The sequence below is a fragment of the Tuber melanosporum genome, assembly GCF_000151645.1.
Source record: "Tuber melanosporum whole genome shotgun sequence assembly, scaffold_25, strain Mel28".
In the NCBI taxonomy this organism is placed as follows: Eukaryota; Fungi; Ascomycota; class Pezizomycetes; order Pezizales; family Tuberaceae; genus Tuber; species Tuber melanosporum.
In genome coordinates, this window is record NW_003298919.1 from 522,533 (window position 1) to 535,588 (window position 13,056).

Genomic DNA, 13,056 nt, shown 5'->3' on the forward strand with positions numbered 1-13,056 from the left:
AGTCCCCGGATCTGCCTGTGTAGGCTCCTGAAATCCGGTTCCATGTCTGCTGAGGAGTTTTGGGCCCTTCCCTCCTTGGACCGCATCCTCGCGGCCCATGCCTTTCTGGCATCTTCTCCTTCCAACTCTTTTCTGTGCCCTGTGCATCCTGCACCCCTTTCTGAAGCATTGTTGCTAATGCTTCAGGACGTGGTCTGGGCGTGGGCCACGCTTGCGACATTCTCTCGGGAACCATCCCGAGCCTTCTTTGTCACCACAATGTATTTGGCAACAGTCATCATAGCATACCGTCCATGACATGGCGTTATGCTGTGCTTGTCTTTCCCTTTCCTTGAGTTCTTGGTCGGTTGGCCCCACGAATGAGTATTCAGGGCTGGTGGGTGTGGTTTGGCGGGGGCTATCGCCCCAGCCCTCGTGTTGCTGCAACGGCGCGGGAGTCTTTCCCTCTCCTTTGTCTTGGTTGAACGTGATCGTCACCTGGGCTGGGCTTGCCTGGGTATCGCTGGTGGAAGGTTGAGATGGCATCTTGTGAGTTTTTGAAGTTGTGTGCGAAGTACCAAGTTTTATCGTGTTCAGGAGAATATTCTGTCCACTTGGCTCGGTATTGGAGGTGACCGTGGAAGAAGTGGGAATTGACTATTTCGTTGAGCTCATATTCTGGTTCTCTGTCGAGTTCAATCAGAGGGGGAGGAATAAGTGTTTGTGAAGGAAACTTATTGTCGTTGTGTAATTCGAGGAGTGAGATGTGGAATGTATTGTGTATTCGCATTGAGGGGGGAAGGTCGAGTTTATAAGCTCGGCTGCCCACTTTTTCCAATATCCTGAAGGGTCCGATTTTCTTGTAGTCCAATTTCTTTGATGGTCGTGTCGTATGGATATTGCGCGGTATTAGCCGTACCATATCTCACGGTTGTATGTTTGGATCCGGTCTTCGGTGCTTATCTTATTGTTCTTTTTGCCGTTGTTGTACTTGACTCATCTCGTATTGTAACGTTTCGTGTAGTTTTCCCATATCCGTTTTCTCCGGTATTACATCATTAATCGTATGATATGTGGTCTGACTTTGTGGATGTTGTCCGTAATTTGCGAAGAAGGGTGTCGTGCCATTGTTTCTTGCTTTCCCTTGTTGTATGCGAATTCCGCCATTGATAACAGCTTGTACCAATCATCTTGTTGATAATTGATTTAAGCCCTTAAATATTGTTCGAGTATCACATTTACCCATTCCGTTTGTCCATCCATTTGTGGGTGGAACGCTGTGCTCATTCTGTTTTGTATTCCTATTTCTCCGATTACGTTTTTCCATAGTCCCGATGTGAATAGTGTTCCTCGATCGGTGATGATATTCTTGGGTAGGCCATGAAGTCGGAAGACCTCTCTGAAGAAGGTTTGTATAAAATCCCTCGTGTTAATATCTTTTCTAATTGGAATAAAATGGCTCATTTTGGTCAGACGATCCACCACGACCAGGATGCTATCGCAATTTTCCGATGTTGGTAGGTCCGTGATGAAATCCATAGTAATTGTTTCCCATGGTTGTTCGGGAATTTCGTTTGATTTTAGTAATCCATATACTGCGTGTTTAGCCGTTTTCGTTCTTTGGCATATGTCGCAGTTTTTAACATATCATTTGACATTTTCACACAGTCCTGGCCAATAGAATGACCTTGTGATGAATTCAGTGGTTTTAGCCGTTCCCCCATGTCCTGCCGTTCGGATATCGTGGTGTTGTCGTATGATGTTTGTCCTTATCTCCTCTTCTTCCCGGACCCATTGTTTTCCGTTGTACCACATATTTCCGTCCTTCCATTGGCATAAACCCAGAGCAATTCCTTTCATCTCTTTTTTTCCTTTCTCCAAGGCTTCTCTTATTGTCTGAATTGTTTTGTCTTTCTCGTTTACGTTCTCGATTCCTCTTTCCTCTGTTGATGTGAATTGGATAACCTCCATTGCCTCAAAGTAGGTTTTTGGTAATAGTGTTCGTGTTTTTTGTTTGATTCTTTCATCTTCTTTCGTTTGTGGTTTGTTGCTTGCAATCCTTGTGAGAGCATCTGGCTTTCCACTTTCTTTGCCTGGTCAGTATTGGATTTTGAAGTTGTATTTGCTGAGGTGTTCCATCCATCTTATCTGGTGGTCGTTCAGTTCTTTCGTAGTCATGAACGGTACCAGGTTCGTGTGGTCGGTTAGAATTCGGACAGGATGGTTGTTGTTCGAAATGTATCTTCTCCATTCTTTTAATGCTTGAACTATTGCTAATAGTTCTTTGTTTGCAACATCGTAGTTGCATTCTGCGGGAGTCATTGTCTTGGATTGATAGGACACTGGCCTCCATTTTCCATTGTCGCATTGTTGCGATAGTATGCCTGAGCATACATATTTTGAGGTGTCCGTCTCGATCATTGTCCTTTGGTTTGGGTTGAAATGGACCAATATGGGTGCCGATGTTAGATGCGTTCGTATTGCATCGTATGCTTTTTGTTCCATTTCTCCCCATTCCCATTTCTTGTCTTTTTTTGTTAGGTTATAGAGTGGTTTTGCAAGCCTGCTAAACCCTTCTATGAACCTTTGATAAAAGTTGCAGAATCCCATAAAGCATTGAACATCTGTTTTGTTGTTTGATTTTGCCCAATCCCATATGGCTGCTGTCTTGAAAGGGTCGACCTTGACCCCACTGCGATTAATAATGAATCCAAGATATTCCGTTTCTTCTTTATGGAATTCACATTTTGTTGGTTTGATCTTCATTCCTGATCCTTGTATTGTGGCCATGATATTGCTAATATCCTTTTGGTGTTGTCGTATGTTTTCCGAGTATATGAGTACATCGTCCAAGTATACGATACAGCATATGTCGAGGTACTTATTGAGTACCCTGTTGATCCATCTCTGGAATGAAGCCGGTGCATTGGTTAGCCCGAAGGGCATAACCAAGTATTCGAACATTCCGTATCTTGAGGCGAATGTAGTCTTCCATTCATCTCCTGCCTTGATACGTATGTTGTGGTATGCATCCTTGATGTCAAGTTTGGTGAAGTATTTTGCTGACCGTAGTCTATCCAGTGCTTTTCCAATCAAGGGTAGTGGATATCGATCCTTCTTGGTAACCGAATTGAGGACTCTGTAGTCTACACAGAGTCTCATCTTTCCGTCTTTTTTCTTCACGAATAGTATTGGCGATCCCCCTGATGCGAAAGAGTCCCTGATCCATCCTCGCTTCTAGTTTTGCTCGATATACTTCCTAAGTTCTTCGAGCTCTGCTTCTCCTAGTGGGTATAACCTTTTGTAGTGAATTTCCTTTATTTTTCCTGTTTTTTCGTCTTTGTTCAGCTGAATTTCGTGATCGATTCCTGGTCTTCGAGGTGGTAGCCCTGTAGCTTCCTCTTCTTGGAATAGGTTCGTGAATAGATGTTATTCTTTTGGAACCAATTCTTTCCATCCCTTTTTGCTTTGGTATTTCTTATCTTGGATTGCTAGCTCTGTGCTGATATTGATTTTTGCTAGGACTGCTTTTTCGTCTTCGTATGTCCATTTGAGAATTCCTGTTGTATCTCCACTTCGATAGTACCTCCCAAAGGCTTGTCCTGTGATCTCCTTGATCTCAATTTTTGTTGTTGTATCGGGCTGGTTTTGGTCCGTGCTTCCAAATCCCTTTTTTCCTTTTGTGGTTCCTTCCAGTTGATCTACTTCGTGTAGATCCTCATTGCTGATTTTTTTGATTATCAACTGTGCGATACGATCGCCCTTTTGGACTTGGTAGTCCACTTGAGCCAGGTTGGCTAGGACCACTTTGATTTCTCCTGTATAGTCGACGTCGATCACCCCTGCCATGGTCATGAGTCGATGTTTGACTGCCAGACCACTGCGTGGTGCTATCCGTCCATAGGTGCCTTCTGGTAGTCCAATGGCTATTCCTGTCTTTATCATTGCTTGTCTGTTGGCAGGTATCTTGATCTCTTCGTTGGCATACAGGTCGTGTCCTGCTACCCCTTTGGAACCCTTGGTAGGCACTCTTGCCTCTTGGTCCAGTTTTCGTATCCGGACTTTCTTATCTTGCCGTATCTCGTTAAACTTTGCATGCAAAGTTTCTTCTTCCGCTTCTCGTATCGGTGTCGAGTAAACCACTGGTCCACTATTGAGACATTGTGTCGCACATAGTTCACTGGTAAAGATCATTTTATTCTCGTTCTAATTGATCGTCGGATTGTGCTTTCTTAACCATGGCATCCCTAGGACTATCTCATGGTTTTTAAGATTTGCCACCTGAAAGGTTGCCGTTTCTCTATGGCTGTCAATGTCCATAGGTACTGTCATCGTATGGGTTATGGGACCCATAGCGCTTGGCTTTCCATCCGCTAGGTATACTTGTCTTGTTTTCTTTGCTTGTTTGGTGTGGAGGCCGTATTTGTCGCAGATTTCTTTGTTGATGAAGTCTTCGGTAGCTCCAGAGTCGAGCATTGTATATATTGCTGTTTCTTCGTTTTCTTTGTTGTATATCTTTGTTTTGATCACTATATGATCACCATCTCCCTCTCCACTTTGCGTGTGTAGTGCCGTATAGTAGTTCGCTATCTTGATGGGTTTTCCAGGTCCGCATCTTGGGTCTCCCAGACCACCGTTTACTGGGGACCCTCATCGTTTTCCACTGGTGGATCTTCTGCGATCATTTCGCGAATGTTGCTCCTTTTTTGACTTTGGAAACAATTATTTCCAGCAGCTCTGGTCCCTTGGTATCCGCTATCGGGTTGGCTTCTGCATTCTCGTATCCGATGTCCTGCTTTCCCGCATCTCAGGCAGAGTTTTCCATTCATTCTTCTGGTGTATTCTTCCTTAGACAGGTTCAAAGCAGGTCCTGCTCTTGACTTGTCTAATTCCATTAGCTCGCCTAGTGGTAATGCTCGACTTTCTCCAGGAGCTGCTTGTGGTTTGAAGGTCCCATCCACATTCCTGGATGATGGGATCACTCTATGTGCGATAGTGTTTTCCGAGTTGTTTCGAACCATGTTTAGTTTGCTTTCCTTATCAATCGCCCATCTTGCAAATCGTTCTGCTGTGGTATAGCGCAAGTCTGAGATTCCCCATGCATCTTGGAGTCTCTCGCTGCATTTTCTCAGGAGGATAATATAGAGTGTAGCATCATCAAATTCAGCCTCGTATTCCAATAGCCTGCATTCGTTCCAGTATGCCGAGAATGTTTGTTTTCCTTGTTGGAGTTTTTCCAGCTTTCGTCTTGCGGTTTCTTTGGCATTTGGATCTCCGAATTGCTCGAAGAGTGTTGCCTTGAACTCCTCGTATGTGACCCATTCTCTCTGCTTTCTTCCATCTTGGACGAGCATGATCCATTGTCCCGCGAGTCCTCTGAGTAGAGATTCCACATATGGAATCTTAATTTCATCATGGTGATCTCCGTATTCCTTAACGGCAAAATATCCCTCGCATTGCGCTAAGAATATTTGTAGCTTATCTTCGGCTCCTTCATATGTGTTGGGCTCCTTTGCTTTTGGTCGTTGGATGTTGCCTTGTCCTGTGTTTCTTGTTGCTGCGAGAAATGCCTGAAACTGATTTTCAGTCATCCCAAGTATACTAGTTCCTGGTGTCGGAACGGCTGGGGCCGGTGGCCCAGGTACTGCGGATCCCGACATTCTCTCGGGTCGTGGAGTTCTAGCAGGAGAGCTATCGGCTGGTGATCCTTTCTCTGGGGTTACTGGGCTTGCTGCTCTCAAGGGTTCTGCTGAGACGTGGTCTAGGGCATCGCTGAATCCTCCTAGATTAAGATTTTGATCGTCGATGTCAATATCTCCTTCCCTGTCTGGGTTGAAGGATGCCGCCTTGTATTGTTTGACGTCGCACTAGGTGACGCTTTGTAATGTAACGATCCCTCTCTGGATAGTTAGTTCTTGGCGACGGGGAACGATACTTCTCGTTTCTATCTCTTTCTTCCTTTGTCTTACGATAGCTCTAGGCCTCTGCCTACGTTACTGATAGTACAAGACCTTTGTCTTCTATCGGGAACGCCTATCGTAAGCTTTCTCTAACTTGTCTTCATGAAGAACCTTTCTTGACATAACAATAACGCCGCAGTAAAGATAAAGATTATAAAGGTGTTTTATATTTGTTTAAAGTAATAAGTAGGAAAAGTACTTAGAACCAAGTGTGAAGAACCTATCCTCCTCAGCCGCATCGGCCTCCTTATATAGTGTTCTTCCGTCCATAGTCATGTGACCTAAGGTGGTCACATGTGAGAAACAAAATCATAACAAACTAATCATGTGACCAACATGGTCACATGTTCAAACCCCATGACCTCATAGTGAGGTCATGTACGAAAAACTCATAAACCAATCATAACACAATAAACCAATCATATGACTCGACCGAGTCATATGTGCAAAACATAAATCATATGCATAAGGCTTACCTGCAAGGCATACTCGCAAGATACACTCGCAAGGCACACTCGCCCTATGTACGTCCCATGACTCATATTTGAGCTATGTGCGAAAGCATCACAAATCCCACACATAACAAATCATATGACTCAAATAAGTCATATGTGTGAAACAATAACCTACCTGTGACTTATAACTATGTGTCACGTGAAACCCCTTTCCTTGCTAAGCCACGTTCGTGCCAGTAACTACCTTGAATGGCAAAGGACGGCATCCTGAACTCAGCTAACAGTATGTTGTTTGCCAGCTTCATAGGGGTCTGAAATACCAAGTGGAGACAAACAGTAACGTGGACCTAAATTTGTTTCACATATGACCCGTGGTTGGTTATAAACTCAAGCCCATAGTAGATGGTTAGAAGGTAGACTACCTGCACTAAGTAGTATGTCTCTCATGCTACTAATCTACCAATACTTCCAAGCATCCTCCATAATGCCAAAATCCTCCTCCTAATATCCAACCTCCTTCTCAACCAATACTTTACGTGAGAGGAAAAGTTAAGAAATACATTAAACCTGTAACCAAGAATATGTAAATCCTCAAAAGGTAAAACCATCTCTCCTAACAACTCCAGTTCCTTCCTATGCCTTGTCTCCAAACCCGATCTACTAGGTTATGAGAGTACTAAACCCCATGGCTCTGGCTCTTACTATGTGACCACAGTCTATGAATATTTCTCTGGCATGGTATCAGACAGTGTTATAAGAATCTGCTACCACCATGATAATCCCATCATTGATGTAAGAGATTACCAGATGATGAATACCAGGAGAGTACCGCATTCGTGGGGTGAATATATCTGCTATATAGGTGCCAAAAAGGAAGGGAGAGAGAAGCGAACTCTGAGGTACCCCTTTGTTGATATCGTAGATACAGGAGATGAATCTATTGAAATGAAAGCAAATCAATTGACCAGACATCCACCTCTGAACCCATTGACAGAAGTTTGCAGGGCACTCTTGAGCTACCAAACAATTTGACAGGAGGTTGATATTAATATAATTAAACTCTCCTTCAATATCCATTGACAGGATCAGCCACTTATGGCTTTCATTGTGTTGTAGAAATTCGAATACAACTGCTATGGCATTGTGAACCCTTTGCTTCCAGTGAGAACTAAATCGTGTTTCCCCTGGTCAAGGCAAGCAGCCAATCTCAGCAAGACCACCCATTCTGCTACCTTTGCCATTATCGTGAGGAGATGTATCCTTCTCCATAACTTGGCATTGTCATACCTAAGCTTGTCGAGTTTAGATATAAGAACTACTTCTGCCAGGTACCAGTCCAGAATATCATAATGTAGTCTGTGAGCTACAAGACGTTGCAGTGTTGTAGTGTCCCTTTGCTTTCAAAATCATTGGAAGGGATAACTAATATTATCCTCACCTGGGCCTGCATTCATGTGGTATGTGGTAAAAGCGATTTGCATTTTTTGAGCACTGTTTATGTCGACCGTGAAATCTACCCAGTGGGTACGATTACCTGAGGATAACTCTTGTACAATTATGTTGCTAATATCAGAATGAGTGGTAGTATAGAACCTATCTGGATGCCCCATTGAAGGAAGCATTTGCTTAGCTTTCAATTTCCATGCTAGCTTAAAGATGTCCGGATCCTAACTCTCAGCTATCTTAGATCTAATATACTTGAACCTGACTATTAATTGGCAAACCTGGGAAACATATCTGGCCAACTTGTAGTACTCTGTCCGTGTCACCTTGCACTTAGAGAATTGCTGTAGCTGAGCCAGATCCAACCTCATTTTCTCCAACTCTGATATCCACCACTCACACTAACCTCTGCCAATAGAAACCCATGGGAGTGCATTTATCACATATCTCACCCCTCCCCATAACTTCCTATCTTCTACCTCTTGCAGAGTATCTAACAGTTTTCCAACCTTTTCCCAGACTGCCCTTTTCCAAGCTGGCCTCTAACACATCATGTTGTCTGAGAGGTCAACTGTTAACTTGAGGGCTTGGATACTATGCTCACAGCCAACAGCGTCCAGGTACCGATATCTAACATACGGCACCCAGTGTGGGTAAAGGTCAATTCTTAAAATGTCTCAGAAAGTCAATACCTTTAGGATAATTATGTTCATATTGCGAGCTGGGGCTGTGAACTACTATTTCAGCCATCATTCTTCCACATTATTATAGTTTATATTGGGGTCCCAGCCTTGATGTCTGACATTGAAATCACCAAAGATAATATCTGGTTCTCTGAGTTCATCCAACCACTCAGAGAACTGGTCCTTGGAATACTCAGGTGAAAAATAAACTATAGTGAGTACCTTCTTCACCCCCTTCTTCCAATATCACATGTGAGCACTGCCTTCTCTGTACCCAACTACCTCAAAAATACCAGAAATATTGGATTGAACAAACACCCCAGTACCTGACCCCTTAACATAGGAAAACAAATCCCACCTATCAATATCAATAGGTACATATTGTCCCTCCGGATCAGCTAGAAGTTCAATAAATAAAAAACAAATTAAAAAAGAAAAACAAATCAAATACAGGTACCCAATTTCAGCTACTCCACCTCACATTTAATGCTATTGTTGTAATACGCATTAAAAGTAGGATTCAACTGATTCACCTAGGCTGCAGGGGCCAGAGGTGCAGGGGAGCACACAACCTGATTCCAAGGGTCCAGAAGGTATCCTTTTAGCTAGGTTTGGTAGTGGCGGTAGTTTTCAAATTCTATGTACTGGGGAATGGGAGGGGGAGGAATGTTCTGGCTCCTTACTCTTAGCCTTATCTGACTTACGGTGGGGGGCCTTGTAGTCCTTCTCATTACTGCTTATCTCAATTAGCTTGGGTATGGGTGTTCTTTTCAGGCTGCATTGCCTTCTCCAGTTTTCCTTTGCCAGTCTTTCCTATTGTTCTGGTGCCTCAGGAGGTTCTGCTGTTAGAACTGCCTTCTGCATAGAAGACAAAGAGGGTGGAGTATGGGATGATGACTTGACATCCAGGTACTGTTCATATTCTGCAAAGTGGTCTATCTGATTGCATAGCTAGCATTGCCTACTAGTGTACCCATAGGCCTATCCTACTTCTCTAGAGCAGCCAAGCTTACTACACATATGCTGGCAGGAGAAGTGTACTCCAAAGCAGAATCAGAAGCAGGGGGGAGGGGGAGGTGACCACAGGTAGCCTCAAAGTGACTAGTCTCTAAGTACTTAGCATACATGTTGAGGGAGCAGTGCTCCTCAAAGACCTAAACATTGCAGACACCACCTCATAACTAGCTCCTGCCCTTAGCAAGTTGCTTCAGGATTGCCTCGTTTCATTTGACTACAAAGCAGATGCTACCGGTAACTGTGTTGGCCTGGCTTATGGCATGGATGAAGCACATAATGTCAGGCTAAGAAGCGGTAACTACACCAGTATTTGATTGCTTCAAGTCAGTACAAAGGCTATCACAGGCTACACTTCCTGTCCATCCTTCAACTCCCTAAATCAACCCTGGTCCTCTGTCAACAAGCAGAACACCAGAACCAAAGATTCTTACTTTCTCCAACTTCCTTTGGAACTCAAACTCCAGGAGTAATATTTTCTTAAAGAGAGTAAGTCTAACTTTGTCGAGCTGGTTACCTAGCTCTGTAATAGAGTGTACTGCCAAGGTCAGGAGAATATATCCTATCTTTGACTGGACGTATCTGGCAAGGACGTAAGGTATAGTTCCTCTGCCCTTCTCCTGGTTGGCCAGAGAAATGTTGATACAGTTCTAGATTGTCTTGATGGTGATGCCCTCGGGCAGGGCTACTTTTCTTTGGGCAGAAAACCACATAGTGATATGCCTTCCTCTAGCATCTAGGGTCGGTGAAGACTGTGGTGCTAGTAGCACTGAGTTGAGTAGGTCTGGAGGCCCCATTGGGACTCAAGGGTACTCTTGTTGAGTAGGAGCCGCAACCACCTTGATGTAGTGGGTCAGGATGGAACTAATAGAGTAACAGAGGAGGTAGTTATGAAAACTGATTTCTACTTTTCCATGTTCTTCTCCTGAGTCTTGGCTGGAGTTGCTGATTTTTTCTCGCCACTAGATCACCTGCTAGCCTTTCTTCTTCTTCTGGCAGTACCACTCAGGTACCTGCCATGTCTTCTTCCTTCCTTCTTCTTCCCTTTCATATCTTCTGCTTTCTAGTGGATGGATTTGCTCTCGCCACTACAAGCCAAACAGAGGACTATACCCCCATCACTGCAGAAGCTACTGCTACTGAACTGGTGGAAGGAAGCAGCTGATGTGGAGTGGGTAGGAGGTGTTGGTTTCTGTAGAGTGGTAGGAGGCTTTGGCATGTATACCATCTGTTTTACGATCTTAGTAAAGGAGGCTTTAGTAGTAGGAGTTGCTATAATGATCTCCTTTTCCTTAAATGGAGTAGAAGTTGGTACCACCTCTAAAGAGACACTAGACGTACTGTGAGGTACAGTCGGAGGGCGGGCGATAGCAGAAGGACAACTTATCCCGCAGGGTTTCTATTTCTTCCCCTTGTTTGTCAATAATATTAGTTAGTGTCTTGACTACCAGTTCCAACCAGTAGATCCATGCCCAGTCGTTCACCCTACCTTTCAGACCTTCATTATCAAATACGGAGTCATGGTTTATCTAAACCTAGATGTCATGGACCGTATCATCCTCAATCAATCCAGATTTCCAGAAAAGGAGGGGTTAAGTGTTGCAGGAGCGGATATTCTCTAGGCTTTCCAACATAGACCCAATTACACTAATTGAGCTGAGTCTAGGAGAGAGAGTCCTACCTGCTTTCAATATCACATAGACGTCTGCCATGATTGAGTCTGCCTGAGCTAAAGTAGCATTAGGGGCCTCAGACTGGGTATCCGGGAGCTAAACCTCCAATAGTATCTGGCTGTCATGTGGGATCCCCAAAGAATCCTCTAATTATCTACCAAGAGAGGACATCTAGTGTTTATTAAGAGTCAGGAGTGATGAAGCCGTTGTCGGAGAGGGAGTGTATGTACTATCACTCAGGCCAGTCACCTCAGAGTTGCATTGATTGTCAAGGCGCATCGGGGTATCCCTGGTCAATACCTCAGTGATGAGTAGAACATCCTTGGTCACCAGCAGGAATGGAGAAGGGGGTGTTGCCTCGATAGTAAATAGAAGCACCACAGGAGGAGGAATGGTGGAGCACTGGTGATGAGCATCGAGGTACAGGCCTGGGAGAGCTGGAATGATTTGTTTCTTCCATCTCACATTTATGTCAAGGGTGCTGAAAAACTTAGAACTAAGGAGAAGGGTAACAGAAGGTTTGGCGTGAGACTCTGACTTTGGATGGTGGTGCATTCTAGTAATAGGAGGGTTGTAGTCCTTGTCCTCAGGGTTATCTAACCTGAACTTAGGGGTCTCCTAGAGAGCCCTTTTGTCAGATGACATCCCAGCCAGAAAAGAGGAGGCAGAAGAGCTGATTGTACAGGTAGAGTACTGGCAGAGAATACTGGGCACCTTGTCTTTTATAGCCACATTGCGAGAAGGAGTAGCAGACTAAGAGCTGGCCTCAACCATAGTGGCAGTCAAGTTGTCTGTGGCTGGAAGAAGAGAGGACTCAGGGACAATAGACTAGGAATCTTTAGAGAGGGAGGATTCGAGGGCTGGAGAGTACTGAGAGTCACAGTTAGAGTTGAACTGAATGAAGAGTAGCATGGCAGAACTCTTATCCAATCCGCATATAGCTGAACAGCCCTTCTCCATTAGGAAGCCCTGTACTAAAATCTCCACTTCTTTCATTATAGTAATAGTTGCATCACCAACTATTTGCCGAACCTTATGATCAAACTGTGGGTTTACCTCATTCTGGTACCTGTGACAGTGATGAAACTGCAAGAAGGTAAAGTTCTCTCTGGGCGTAATGTAGGACTGTATAGTTATCAGGAGAAGGCCATGGTCAGCCTTAGTAGTAGTCATAGGAGAGGGGATTGAACAGATGTTCTTGGACCAGGAGGGGGGGGTTGGGGTCCGACCGAATAGGGGACAACATTTTTGAAGGAGGAGGAGAATCCATAGAGGTGGAGGTGGTTGAAGATGCCATCTACACCAAAACTACACTTAGTGATTACCAGGATCAGGCTGCAGATATCTCACACTAAAGTTCCTTTTAAGTCAGAACAACTAACTTCAAACTGACCACCCAAACGAAAAGCACAAACAAGTAATAGTAGATGAAGTATTTTTTGTAAGCGAAATAAGATAAAGTATTGGTGTGACTACTTTCAAGACGAGGTAAACATAAGAGTAGGAAAAGTACTTAGAATTCAATCTAATTTTATTTAAACTTGTACTGCAAATACTGGTATTCAATGAGCCCTCGCTGGCATAGAGATACCACTCGTCGGTGTACCACTAACTTTGAGCTAATTAAGTCTACAGCCCTGCACCTACTATCTCTAAGTTATGCCCATATGGAAACTAATTACAAGACTATCAAACAACCCAGTACCCTCTCTTGTCCAAGTCTGTAGCCCCACTGGTAGGAAGCCAATCAGTACTAAGTGTAGCCGAAGCCGAATATAAGACTAACCTGTCCAGGTTCTTCCTCCAACAAATATAAAAACACTATTACCTGGTTTGAATACTTTCTTGT